Here is an 11,907-nt window from a genome sequence, read left to right on the forward strand (position 1 = left end):
ACTGTGAGGCAGCAGTGTTAACCCACTGTGTCACCGTGTCATTGTGAGACAGCAGTGTTAACCACTGTGTCACCGTGTAACTGTCGGGCAGCAGTGTTAACCCACTGTGTCACCGTGTCACTGTGAGACAGCAGTGTTAACCCACTGTGTCACCGTGTCACTGTGAGGCAGCAGTGTTAACCCACTGTTCACAGTGTCACTGTGAGGCAGCAGTGTTAACCCACTGTGTCACCGTGTCGCTGTGAGGCAGCAGTGTTAACCCACTGTGTCACCGTGTCGCTGTAAGGCAGCAGTGTTAACCCACTGTGTCAGCGTGTCACTGTGAGGCAGCAGTGTTAACCCACTGTGTCACCGTGTCACTGTGAGGCAGCAGTGTTAACACACTGTGTCACCGTGTCGCTGTGAGGCAGCAGTGTTAACCCACTGTGTCACCGTGTCGCTGTGAGGCAGCAGTGTTAACCCACTGTGTCAGCGTGTCACTGTGAGGCAGCAGTGTTAACCAACTGTGTCACCGTGTCAACCCACTGTGTCACCGTGTCACTGTGAGGCAGCAGTGTTAACCCACTGTGTCACCTTGTCACTGTGAGACAACAGTGTTAACCCACTGTGCCACCGTGTCACTGTGAGGCAGCAGTGTTAACCCACTGTGTCACCGTGTCGCTGTGAGGCAGCAGTGTTAACCCACTGTGTCACCGTGTCACTGTGAGGCAGCAGTGTTAACCCACTGTGTCACCGTGTCGCTGTGAGGCAGCAGTGTTAACCACTGTGTCACCGTGTCACTGTGAGACAGCAGTGTTAACCCACTGTGTCACCGTGTCACTGTGAGGCAGCAGTGTTAACCCACTGTGTCACCGTGTCGCTGTGAGGCAGCAGTGTTAACCACTGTCTCACCGTGTCACTGTGAGACAGCAGTGTTAACCCACTGTGTCACCGTGTCACTGTGAGGCAGCAGTGTTAACCCACTGTGTCACCGTGTCACTGTGAGGCAGCAGTGTTAACCCACTGTGTCACTGTGAGGCAGCAGTGTTAACCCACTGTGTCACTGTGAGGGAGCAGTGTTAACCCCTGTGTCACCGTGTCGCTGTGAGGCAGCAGTGTTATCCCACTGTGTCACCTTGTCACTGTGAGGCACCAGTGTTAACCCACTGTGTCACTGTGAGGGAGCAGTGTTAACCCACTGTGTCCCCGTGTCGCTGTGAGGCAGCAGTGTTAACCCACTGTGTCACCGTGTCACTGTGAGGCAGCATGTTAACCCACTGTGTCGCTGTGAGACAGCAGTGTTAACCCACTGTGTCACCGTGTCACTTTGAGGCAGCAGTGTTAACCACTGTGTCACCGTGTTACTGTGAGGCAGCAGTGTTAACCCACTGTGTCACCGTGTCACTGTGAGGCAGCAGTGTTAACCCACTGTGTCACCGTGTCACTGTGTGGCAGCAGTGTTAACCCACTGTGTCACCGTGTCACTGTGAGGCAGCAGTGTTAACCCACTGTGTCACCGTGTCACTGTGAGGCAGCAGTGTTAACCACTGTGTCACCGTGTCACTGTGAGGCAGCAGTGTTAACCCACGGTGTCACCGTGTCACTGTGAGGCAGCAGTGTTAACCCACTGTGTCACCGTGTCACTGTGAGGCAGCAGTGTTAACCCACGGTGTCACCGTGTCATTGTGAGGCAGCAGTGTTAACCCACTGTGTCGCTGTGAGGCAGCAGTGTTAACCCACTGTGTCACCGTGTCGCTGTGAGGCAGCAGTGTTAACCCACTGTGTCACCGTTTCGCTGTGAGGCAGCAGTGTTAACCCACTCTGTCACCGTGTCACTGTGAGACAGCAGTGTTAACCCACTGTGTCACCGTGTCACTGTGAGGCGGCAGTGTTAACCCACTGTGTCACCGTGTCAACCCACTGTGTCACCGTGTCGCTGTGAGACAGCAGTGTTAACCCACTGTGTCACCGTGTCACTGTGAGGGAGCAGTGTTAACCCACTGTGTCACCGTGTCACTGTGAGGCAGCAGTTTTAACCCACTGTGTCACCGTGTCACTGTGAGGCAGCAGTGTTAACCCACTGTGTCACCGTGTCACTGTGAGGCAGCAGTGTTAACCCACTGTGTCACTGTGAGGGAGCAGTGTTAAACCACTGTGTCACCGTGTCGCTGTGAGGCAGCAGTGTTAACCCACTGTGTCACCGTGTCACTGTGAGGCAGCCGTGTTAACCCACTGTGTCGCTGTGAGACAGCAGTGTTAACCCACTGTGTCACCGTGTCACATGTGAGGCAGCAGTGTTAACGCCCTGTGTCACCGTGTCGCTGTGAGGCAGCAGTGTTAAGCCACTGTGTCACCGTGTCACTGTAAGGCAGCAGTGTTAACCACTGTGTCACCGTGTCACTGTGACGCAGCATTGTTAACGCACTGTGTCACCGTGTCGCTGTGAGGCAGCAGTGTTAACCCACTGTGCTACCGTGTCACTGTGAGGCAGCAGTGTTAACCCACTGTGCCACCGTGTCACTGTGAGGCAGCAGTGTTAATCCACTGTGCTACCGTGTCACTGTGAGGCAGCAGTGTTAACCCACTGTGTCACCGTGTCATTGTGAGACAGCAGTGTTAACCACTGTGTCACCGTGTAACTGTCGGGCAGCAGTGTTAACCCACTGTGTCACCGTGTCACTGTGAGACAGCAGTGTTAACCCACTGTGTCACCGTGTCACTGTGAGGCAGCAGTGTTAACCCACTGTTCACAGTGTCACTGTGAGGCAGCAGTGTTAACCCACTGTGTCACCGTGTCGCTGTGAGGCAGCAGTGTTAACCCACTGTGTCACCGTGTCGCTGTGAGGCAGCAGTGTTAACCCACTGTGTCAGCGTGTCACTGTGAGGCAGCAGTGTTAACCCACTGTGTCACCGTGTCACTGTGAGGCAGCAGTGTTAACACACTGTGTCACCGTGTCGCTGTGAGGCAGCAGTGTTAACCCACTGTGTCACCGTGTCGCTGTGAGGCAGCAGTGTTAACCCACTGTGTCAGCGTGTCACTGTGAGGCAGCAGTGTTAACCAACTGTGTCACCGTGTCAACCCACTGTGTCACCGTGTCACTGTGAGGCAGCAGTGTTAACCCACTGTGTCACCTTGTCACTGTGAGACAACAGTGTTAACCCACTGTGCCACCGTGTCACTGTGAGGCAGCAGTGTTAACCCACTGTGTCACCGTGTCGCTGTGAGGCAGCAGTGTTAACCCACTGTGTCACCGTGTCACTGTGAGGCAGCAGTGTTAACCCACTGTGTCACCGTGTCGCTGTGAGGCAGCAGTGTTAACCACTGTGTCACCGTGTCACTGTGAGACAGCAGTGTTAACCCACTGTGTCACCGTGTCACTGTGAGGCAGCAGTGTTAACCCACTGTGTCACCGTGTCGCTGTGAGGCAGCAGTGTTAACCACTGTCTCACCGTGTCACTGTGAGACAGCAGTGTTAACCCACTGTGTCACCGTGTCACTGTGAGGCAGCAGTGTTAACCCACTGTGTCACCGTGTCACTGTGAGGCAGCAGTGTTAACCCACTGTGTCACTGTGAGGCAGCAGTGTTAACCCACTGTGTCACTGTGAGGGAGCAGTGTTAACCCCTGTGTCACCGTGTCGCTGTGAGGCAGCAGTGTTATCCCACTGTGTCACCTTGTCACTGTGAGGCACCAGTGTTAACCCACTGTGTCACTGTGAGGGAGCAGTGTTAACCCACTGTGTCCCCGTGTCGCTGTGAGGCAGCAGTGTTAACCCACTGTGTCACCGTGTCACTGTGAGGCAGCATGTTAACCCACTGTGTCGCTGTGAGACAGCAGTGTTAACCCACTGTGTCACCGTGTCACTGTGAGGCAGCAGTGTTAACCACTGTGTCACCGTGTCACTGTGAGGCAGCAGTGTTAACCCACTGTGTCACCGTGTCACTGTGAGGCAGCAGTGTTAACCCACTGTGTCACCGTGTCACTGTGTGGCAGCAGTGTTAACCCACTGTGTCACCGTGTCACTGTGAGGCAGCAGTGTTAACCCACTGTGTCACCGTGTCACTGTGAGGCAGCAGTGTTAACCACTGTGTCACCGTGTCACTGTGAGGCAGCAGTGTTAACCCACGGTGTCACCGTGTCACTGTGAGGCAGCAGTGTTAACCCACTGTGTCACCGTGTCACTGTGAGGCAGCAGTGTTAACCCACGGTGTCACCGTGTCATTGTGAGGCAGCAGTGTTAACCCACTGTGTCGCTGTGAGGCAGCAGTGTTAACCCACTGTGTCACCGTGTCGCTGTGAGGCAGCAGTGTTAACCCACTGTGTCACCGTTTCGCTGTGAGGCAGCAGTGTTAACCCACTCTGTCACCGTGTCACTGTGAGACAGCAGTGTTAACCCACTGTGTCACCGTGTCACTGTGAGGCGGCAGTGTTAACCCACTGTGTCACCGTGTCAACCCACTGTGTCACCGTGTCGCTGTGAGACAGCAGTGTTAACCCACTGTGTCACCGTGTCACTGTGAGGGAGCAGTGTTAACCCACTGTGTCACCGTGTCACTGTGAGGCAGCAGTTTTAACCCACTGTGTCACCGTGTCACTGTGAGGCAGCAGTGTTAACCCACTGTGTCACCGTGTCACTGTGAGGCAGCAGTGTTAACCCACTGTGTCACTGTGAGGGAGCAGTGTTAAACCACTGTGTCACCGTGTCGCTGTGAGGCAGCAGTGTTAACCCACTGTGTCACCGTGTCACTGTGAGGCAGCCGTGTTAACCCACTGTGTCGCTGTGAGACAGCAGTGTTAACCCACTGTGTCACCGTGTCACATGTGAGGCAGCAGTGTTAACGCCCTGTGTCACCGTGTCGCTGTGAGGCAGCAGTGTTAAGCCACTGTGTCACCGTGTCACTGTAAGGCAGCAGTGTTAACCACTGTGTCACCGTGTCACTGTGACGCAGCATTGTTAACGCACTGTGTCACCGTGTCGCTGTGAGGCAGCAGTGTTAACCCACTGTGCTACCGTGTCACTGTGAGGCAGCAGTGTTAACCCACTGTGCCACCGTGTCACTGTGAGGCAGCAGTGTTAATCCACTGTGCTACCGTGTCACTGTGAGGCAGCAGTGTTAACCCACTGTGTCACCGTGTCATTGTGAGACAGCAGTGTTAACCACTGTGTCACCGTGTAACTGTCGGGCAGCAGTGTTAACCCACTGTGCTACCGTGTCACTGTGAGGCAGCAGTGTTAACCCACTGTGTCACCGTGTCACTGTGAGACAGCAGTGTTAACCACTGTATCACCGTGTCATTGTGAGGAAGCAGTGTTAACCCACTGTGTCACCGTGTCACTGAGGCAGCAGTGTTAACCCATTGTGTCACCGTGTGACTGTGAGGCAGCAGTGTTAACCCACTGTGTCACCGTGTCACTGTGAGACAGCAGTGTTAACCCACTGTGTCACCGTGTCACTGTGAGGCAGCAGTGTTAACCCACTGTGTCACAGTGTCACTGTGAGGCAGCAGTGTTAACCCACTGTGTCACCGTGTCGCTGTGAGGCAGCATTGTTAACCCAATGTGTCACCGTGTCGCTGTGAGGCAGCAGTGTTAACCCACTGTGTCAGCGTGTCACTGTGAGGCAGCAGTGTTAACCCACTGTGTCACCGTGTCACTGTGAGGCAGCAGTGTTAACACACTGTGTCACCGTGTCGCTGTGAGGCAGCAGTGTTAACCCACTGTGTCACCGTGTCGCTGTGAGGCAGCAGTGTTAACCCACTGTGTCAGCGTGTCACTGTGAGGCAGCAGTGTTAACCAACTGTGTCACCGTGTCAACCCACTGTGTCACCGTGTCACTGTGAGGCAGCAGTGTTAACCCACTGTGTCACCTTGTCACTGTGAGACAACAGTGTTAACCCACTGTGCCACCGTGTCACTGTGAGGCAGCAGTGTTAACCCACGGTGTCACCGTGTCACTGTGAGGCAGCAGTGTTAACCCACTGTGTCACCGTGTCACTGTGAGGCAGCAGTGTTAACCCACGGTGTCACCGTGTCATTGTGAGGCAGCAGTGTTAACCCACTGTGTCGCTGTGAGGCAGCAGTGTTAACCCACTGTGTCACCGTGTCGCTGTGAGGCAGCAGTGTTAACCCACTGTGTCACCGTTTCGCTGTGAGGCAGCAGTGTTAACCCACTCTGTCACCGTGTCACTGTGAGACAGCAGTGTTAACCCACTGTGTCACCGTGTCACTGTGAGGCGGCAGTGTTAACCCACTGTGTCACCGTGTCAACCCACTGTGTCACCGTGTCGCTGTGAGACAGCAGTGTTAACCCACTGTGTCACCGTGTCACTGTGAGGGAGCAGTGTTAACCCACTGTGTCACCGTGTCACTGTGAGGCAGCAGTTTTAACCCACTGTGTCACCGTGTCACTGTGAGGCAGCAGTGTTAACCCACTGTGTCACCGTGTCACTGTGAGGCAGCAGTGTTAACCCACTGTGTCACTGTGAGGGAGCAGTGTTAAACCACTGTGTCACCGTGTCGCTGTGAGGCAGCAGTGTTAACCCACTGTGTCACCGTGTCACTGTGAGGCAGCCGTGTTAACCCACTGTGTCGCTGTGAGACAGCAGTGTTAACCCACTGTGTCACCGTGTCACATGTGAGGCAGCAGTGTTAACGCCCTGTGTCACCGTGTCGCTGTGAGGCAGCAGTGTTAAGCCACTGTGTCACCGTGTCACTGTAAGGCAGCAGTGTTAACCACTGTGTCACCGTGTCACTGTGACGCAGCATTGTTAACGCACTGTGTCACCGTGTCGCTGTGAGGCAGCAGTGTTAACCCACTGTGCTACCGTGTCACTGTGAGGCAGCAGTGTTAACCCACTGTGCCACCGTGTCACTGTGAGGCAGCAGTGTTAATCCACTGTGCTACCGTGTCACTGTGAGGCAGCAGTGTTAACCCACTGTGTCACCGTGTCATTGTGAGACAGCAGTGTTAACCACTGTGTCACCGTGTCACTGTCGGGCAGCAGTGTTAACCCACTGTGCTACCGTGTCACTGTGAGGCAGCAGTGTTAACCCACTGTGTCACCGTGTCACTGTGAGACAGCAGTGTTAACCACTGTATCACCGTGTCATTGTGAGGAAGCAGTGTTAACCCACTGTGTCACCGTGTCACTGAGGCAGCAGTGTTAACCCATTGTGTCACCGTGTGACTGTGAGGCAGCAGTGTTAACCCACTGTGTCACCGTGTCACTGTGAGACAGCAGTGTTAACCCACTGTGTCACCGTGTCACTGTGAGGCAGCAGTGTTAACCCACTGTGTCACAGTGTCACTGTGAGGCAGCAGTGTTAACCCACTGTGTCACCGTGTCGCTGTGAGGCAGCAGTGTTAACCCACTGTGTCACCGTGTCGCTGTGAGGCAGCAGTGTTAACCCACTGTGTCAGCGTGTCACTGTGAGGCAGCAGTGTTAACCCACTGTGTCACCGTGTCACTGTGAGGCAGCAGTGTTAACACACTGTGTCACCGTGTCGCTGTGAGGCAGCAGTGTTAACCCACTGTGTCACCGTGTCGCTGTGAGGCAGCAGTGTTAACCCACTGTGTCAGCGTGTCACTGTGAGGCAGCAGTGTTAACCAACTGTGTCACCGTGTCAACCCACTGTGTCACCGTGTCACTGTGAGGCAGCAGTGTTAACCCACTGTGTCACCTTGTCACTGTGAGACAACAGTGTTAACCCACTGTGCCACCGTGTCACTGTGAGGCAGCAGTGTTAACCCACTGTGTCACCGTGTCGCTGTGAGGCAGCAGTGTTAACCCACTGTGTCACCGTGTCACTGTGAGGCAGCAGTGTTAACCCACTGTGTCACCGTGTCGCTGTGAGGCAGCAGTGTTAACCACTGTGTCACCGTGTCACTGTGAGACAGCAGTGTTAACCCACTGTGTCACCGTGTCACTGTGAGGCAGCAGTGTTAACCCACTGTGTCACCGTGTCGCTGTGAGGCAGCAGTGTTAACCACTGTCTCACCGTGTCACTGTGAGACAGCAGTGTTAACCCACTGTGTCACCGTGTCACTGTGAGGCAGCAGTGTTAACCCACTGTGTCACCGTGTCACTGTGAGGCAGCAGTGTTAACCCACTGTGTCACTGTGAGGCAGCAGTGTTAACCCACTGTGTCACTGTGAGGGAGCAGTGTTAACCCCTGTGTCACCGTGTCGCTGTGAGGCAGCAGTGTTATCCCACTGTGTCACCTTGTCACTGTGAGGCACCAGTGTTAACCCACTGTGTCACTGTGAGGGAGCAGTGTTAACCCACTGTGTCCCCGTGTCGCTGTGAGGCAGCAGTGTTATCCCACTGTGTCACCGTGTCGCTGTAAGACAGCAGTGTTAACCCACTGCGTCACCGTGTCGCTGTGAGGCAGCAGTGTTAACCCACTGTGTCAGCGTGTCACTGTGAGGCAGCAGTGTTAACCCACTGTGTCACCGTGTCACTGTGAGGCAGCAGGGTTAACCCACTGTTTCACCGTGTCAACCCACTGTGTCACCGTGTCACTGTGAGGCAGCAGTGTTAACCCACTGTGTCACCTTGTCACTGTGACACAGCAGTGTTAACCCACTGTGCCACCGTGTCACTGTGAGGCAGCAGTGTTAACCCACTGTGTCACACGTGTCGCTGTGAGGCAGCAGTGTTAACCACTGTGTCCCCGTGTCACTGTGAGGCAGCAGTGTTAACCCACTGTGTCACTGTGAGGGAGCAGTGTTAACCCCTGTGTCACCGTGTCGCTGTGAGGCAGCAGTGTTATCCCACTGTGTCACCTTGTCACTGTGAGGCACCAGTGTTAACCCACTGTGTCACTGTGAGGGAGCAGTGTTAACCCACTGTGTCCCCGTGTCGCTGTGAGGCAGCAGTGTTAACCCACTGTGTCACCGTGTCACTGTGAGGCAGCATGTTAACCCACTGTGTCGCTGTGAGACAGCAGTGTTAACCCACTGTGTCACCGTGTCACTTTGAGGCAGCAGTGTTAACCACTGTGTCACCGTGTCACTGTGAGGCAGCAGTGTTAACCCACTGTGTCACCGTGTCACTGTGAGGCAGCAGTGTTAACCCACGGTGTCACCGTGTCATTGTGAGGCAGCAGTGTTAACCCACTGTGTCACCGTGTCACTGTGAGACAGCAGTGTTAACCCACTGTGTCACCGTGTCACTGTGAGACAGCAGTGTTAACCACTGTGTCACTGTGAGGGAGCAGTGTTAACCCACTGTGTCACCGTGTCACTGTGAGGCAGCAGTGTTAACCACTGTGTCACCGTGTCACTGTGAGACAGCAGTGTTAACCCACTGTGTCACCGTGTCATTGTGAGGCAGCAGTGTTAACCCACGGTGTCACCGTGTCACTGTGAGGCAGCAGTGTTAACCCACTGTGTCACCGTGTCACTGCGAGGCAGCAGCGTTAACCCACGGTGTCACCGTGTCATTGTGAGGCAGCAGTGTTAAACCACTGTGTCACCGTGTCACTGTGAGACAGCAGTGTTAACCCACTGTGTCACCGTGTCACTGTGAGACAGCAGTGTTAACCACTGTGTCACTGTGAGGGAGCAGTGTTAACCCACTGTGTCACCGTGTCACTGTGAGGCAGCAGTGTTAACCCGCTGTGTCACCCGTGTCGCTGTGAGACAGCAGTGTTAACCCACTGTGTCACCGTGTCGCTGTGAGACAGCAGTGTTAACCCACTGTGTCACCGTGTCACTGTGATGCAGCAGTGCTAACCCACTGTGCCACCGTGAGGCAGCAGTGTTAACCCACTGTGTCACCGTTTCACTGTGAGACAGCAGTGTTAACCCACTGTGCCCTTGAACAAAATGGCTTGCTATGCAATTTTGGAGGACAGTTACGAGTCAGACATGTTGCTGTGGCTCTGGAATGGCATGTAGACCAGACCAGGTAAGGACGGCAGATTTCCGTCTCTGAAGGGCATGAGTGAAGCAGGGGGAGGATGAAGGTGTGGAGAGAGAAATTGAGAGTGCGAGGGAGTGATAGTGAAGAGAGTGATGGGGACAGGAAAGAGTGCGAGGGAACACAAGAAATTGATTGAAAGCAAAGCAAAGCAAAGCAAGGCGGGGGGGGGGGGGGGGGGCGGGCAGTGAAAAAAGACACAGAGTCTCCAGTGTGAGCTCAGTTCTCAGCTCCCACTCTTTGGAAAAAAGCCTCAGCCACAACCCACTGGGATTCCTGAATCATAGAAATAAACAAATGAATGGTGGGAGGCTGATTTCCAGACCAGACCACATCCTGGTAAATCTTTTCTATTCCCTCTCCAAAGCCTCCACATCCTTGTGCTGGTGTGGCGACCAGAATTGAACACCATATTCCAAGTGCGGTCTAAGTAAGGTTCTATAAAGCTGCAACACGACTTGCCAATTTTTAAACTCAATGCTCCGGCCGATGAAGGCAAGCATGCCGTATGCCTTCTTGACTACCTTCTCCAGCTGCATTGCCACTTTCAGTGACCTGTGTACCTGTACACCCAGATCCCTCTGCCTATCAATACTCTGAAGGGTTCTGCCATTTACTGTATATTTCCTATCTGTGTTCGACCTTCCAAAATGCATTACTTCACATTTGTCCGGACGAAACTCCATCTGCCATCTCTCCGCCCAAGTCTTGGACTGATCGAAATCCTGCTGTATCCTCGGATGGTCCTCATCGCGATCCACAAATCCACCAACCTTTGTGTCATCAGCAAACCTACCTTCCCCCACCACCCCTCATCCCTTGCCCCCCGCAACCCCTCACCCCCTCCCCACAACCTCTCACACCCTTCAACCCCCCCCCCCACAACTTCTCGCACCCTTCAACCCCTCCCCCTTGCCCCGCTTCCCCCCACAACTCGCCCCCTCAATACCAATTGAGTCCAATCAATGTACTTGGACTATCAGCGACGATCCCTTGTGTATTGATGTGTTTGTCCAGAAGCTTCTTCAATCAGAGAGTCCCTGCCTCCAGCAGCCACTCAGGCAGCGAGTTCCAGATTTGCAAAACAGTCTGCTCAACATTCTGTCAGGATGTGGAGATGCCGGCGTTGGACTGGGGAAAACACAGTAAGAAGTTTAACAACACCAGGTTAAAGTCCAACAGGTTTATTTGGTAGCAAAAGCCACACAAGCTTTCGGAGCTGCAAGCCCCTTCTTCAGCCCCCCTCAACATTGTCCTCCACATCCCCTCTGAAACACTCTCACCTTTAACCTCTGCCCTTTGGTCAAACCCAGACCAAGATGGCACTGGGCATGCGCTCTCCTGACATTGCCCCTCACAAACATGGCACTGGGCATACGCTCACTTCACATTGCCCCTCACAAAGATGGCGGCGGCGCAGGCGCACAGCCCCGCTGGAAACATGGCGGCGGTGAACTCGGGGCAGAAACGGGGAACAATACTGGGCTCCCGCTGGGTCCAAACGGGGAACCGGCGATTCCATTCTCTGAGTTTCCGCTGTCCACAAACCTGGTTATGAATCCTCTCCGCCCACCCGCCGGATCCATCGCTCCCCCCGAGCCCCCATTCCACCGGCTGACTGCACATCAAATCGCCGTCCCGCACACTGCGCATGCTCCACTCCCAGCCCCGCCCCTCATTCACTCCGATTGGTTGGAGGACCAGCCCCTCCTGATCGGTAATCCAATCCCGCCCCCTTCTCCACCTATTGGTCCGGAGCTGCCGTCAATCAGCCGGGCATTGTGACGGTGTGAGATGGTGGGCGGGGCCACAGCACCAGGTTAAAGGTCAACAGGTCTATTTGGCAGCACAAGACACGAGCTTTCGGAGCACTGCTCCTTGATCAGGGGAGTGGGAGATGTGTTCACAAACAGGGCCGACAGTGACACTAACTCAATTTACACAATAACGGTTGGAATGTGAGACTTCGGGGAAGCGTTCTCCAAGGCTGCCTTCACCACACA

The 11,907-nt window shown here is 54.5% G+C and overlaps 1 long non-coding RNA gene across 1 annotated transcript in view; it reads right to left on the reverse strand.

Moving 5' to 3' along the window:
- LOC144485929 (uncharacterized) overlaps window positions 1-11,500 on the reverse strand; it is a 117,504-nt gene extending 106,004 nt beyond the window's left edge. Inside the window, exon 1 of the long non-coding RNA XR_013496201.1 lies at window positions 11,453-11,500. This is a non-coding gene — a long non-coding RNA (uncharacterized LOC144485929). The remainder of the gene's footprint in view (window positions 1-11,452) is intronic.
- Between the last annotated feature and the right edge of the window lie 407 nt (window positions 11,501-11,907).

The sequence above is a fragment of the Mustelus asterias genome, unplaced genomic scaffold, assembly GCF_964213995.1.
Source record: "Mustelus asterias unplaced genomic scaffold, sMusAst1.hap1.1 HAP1_SCAFFOLD_249, whole genome shotgun sequence".
Taxonomy (NCBI): domain Eukaryota; kingdom Metazoa; phylum Chordata; class Chondrichthyes; order Carcharhiniformes; family Triakidae; genus Mustelus; species Mustelus asterias.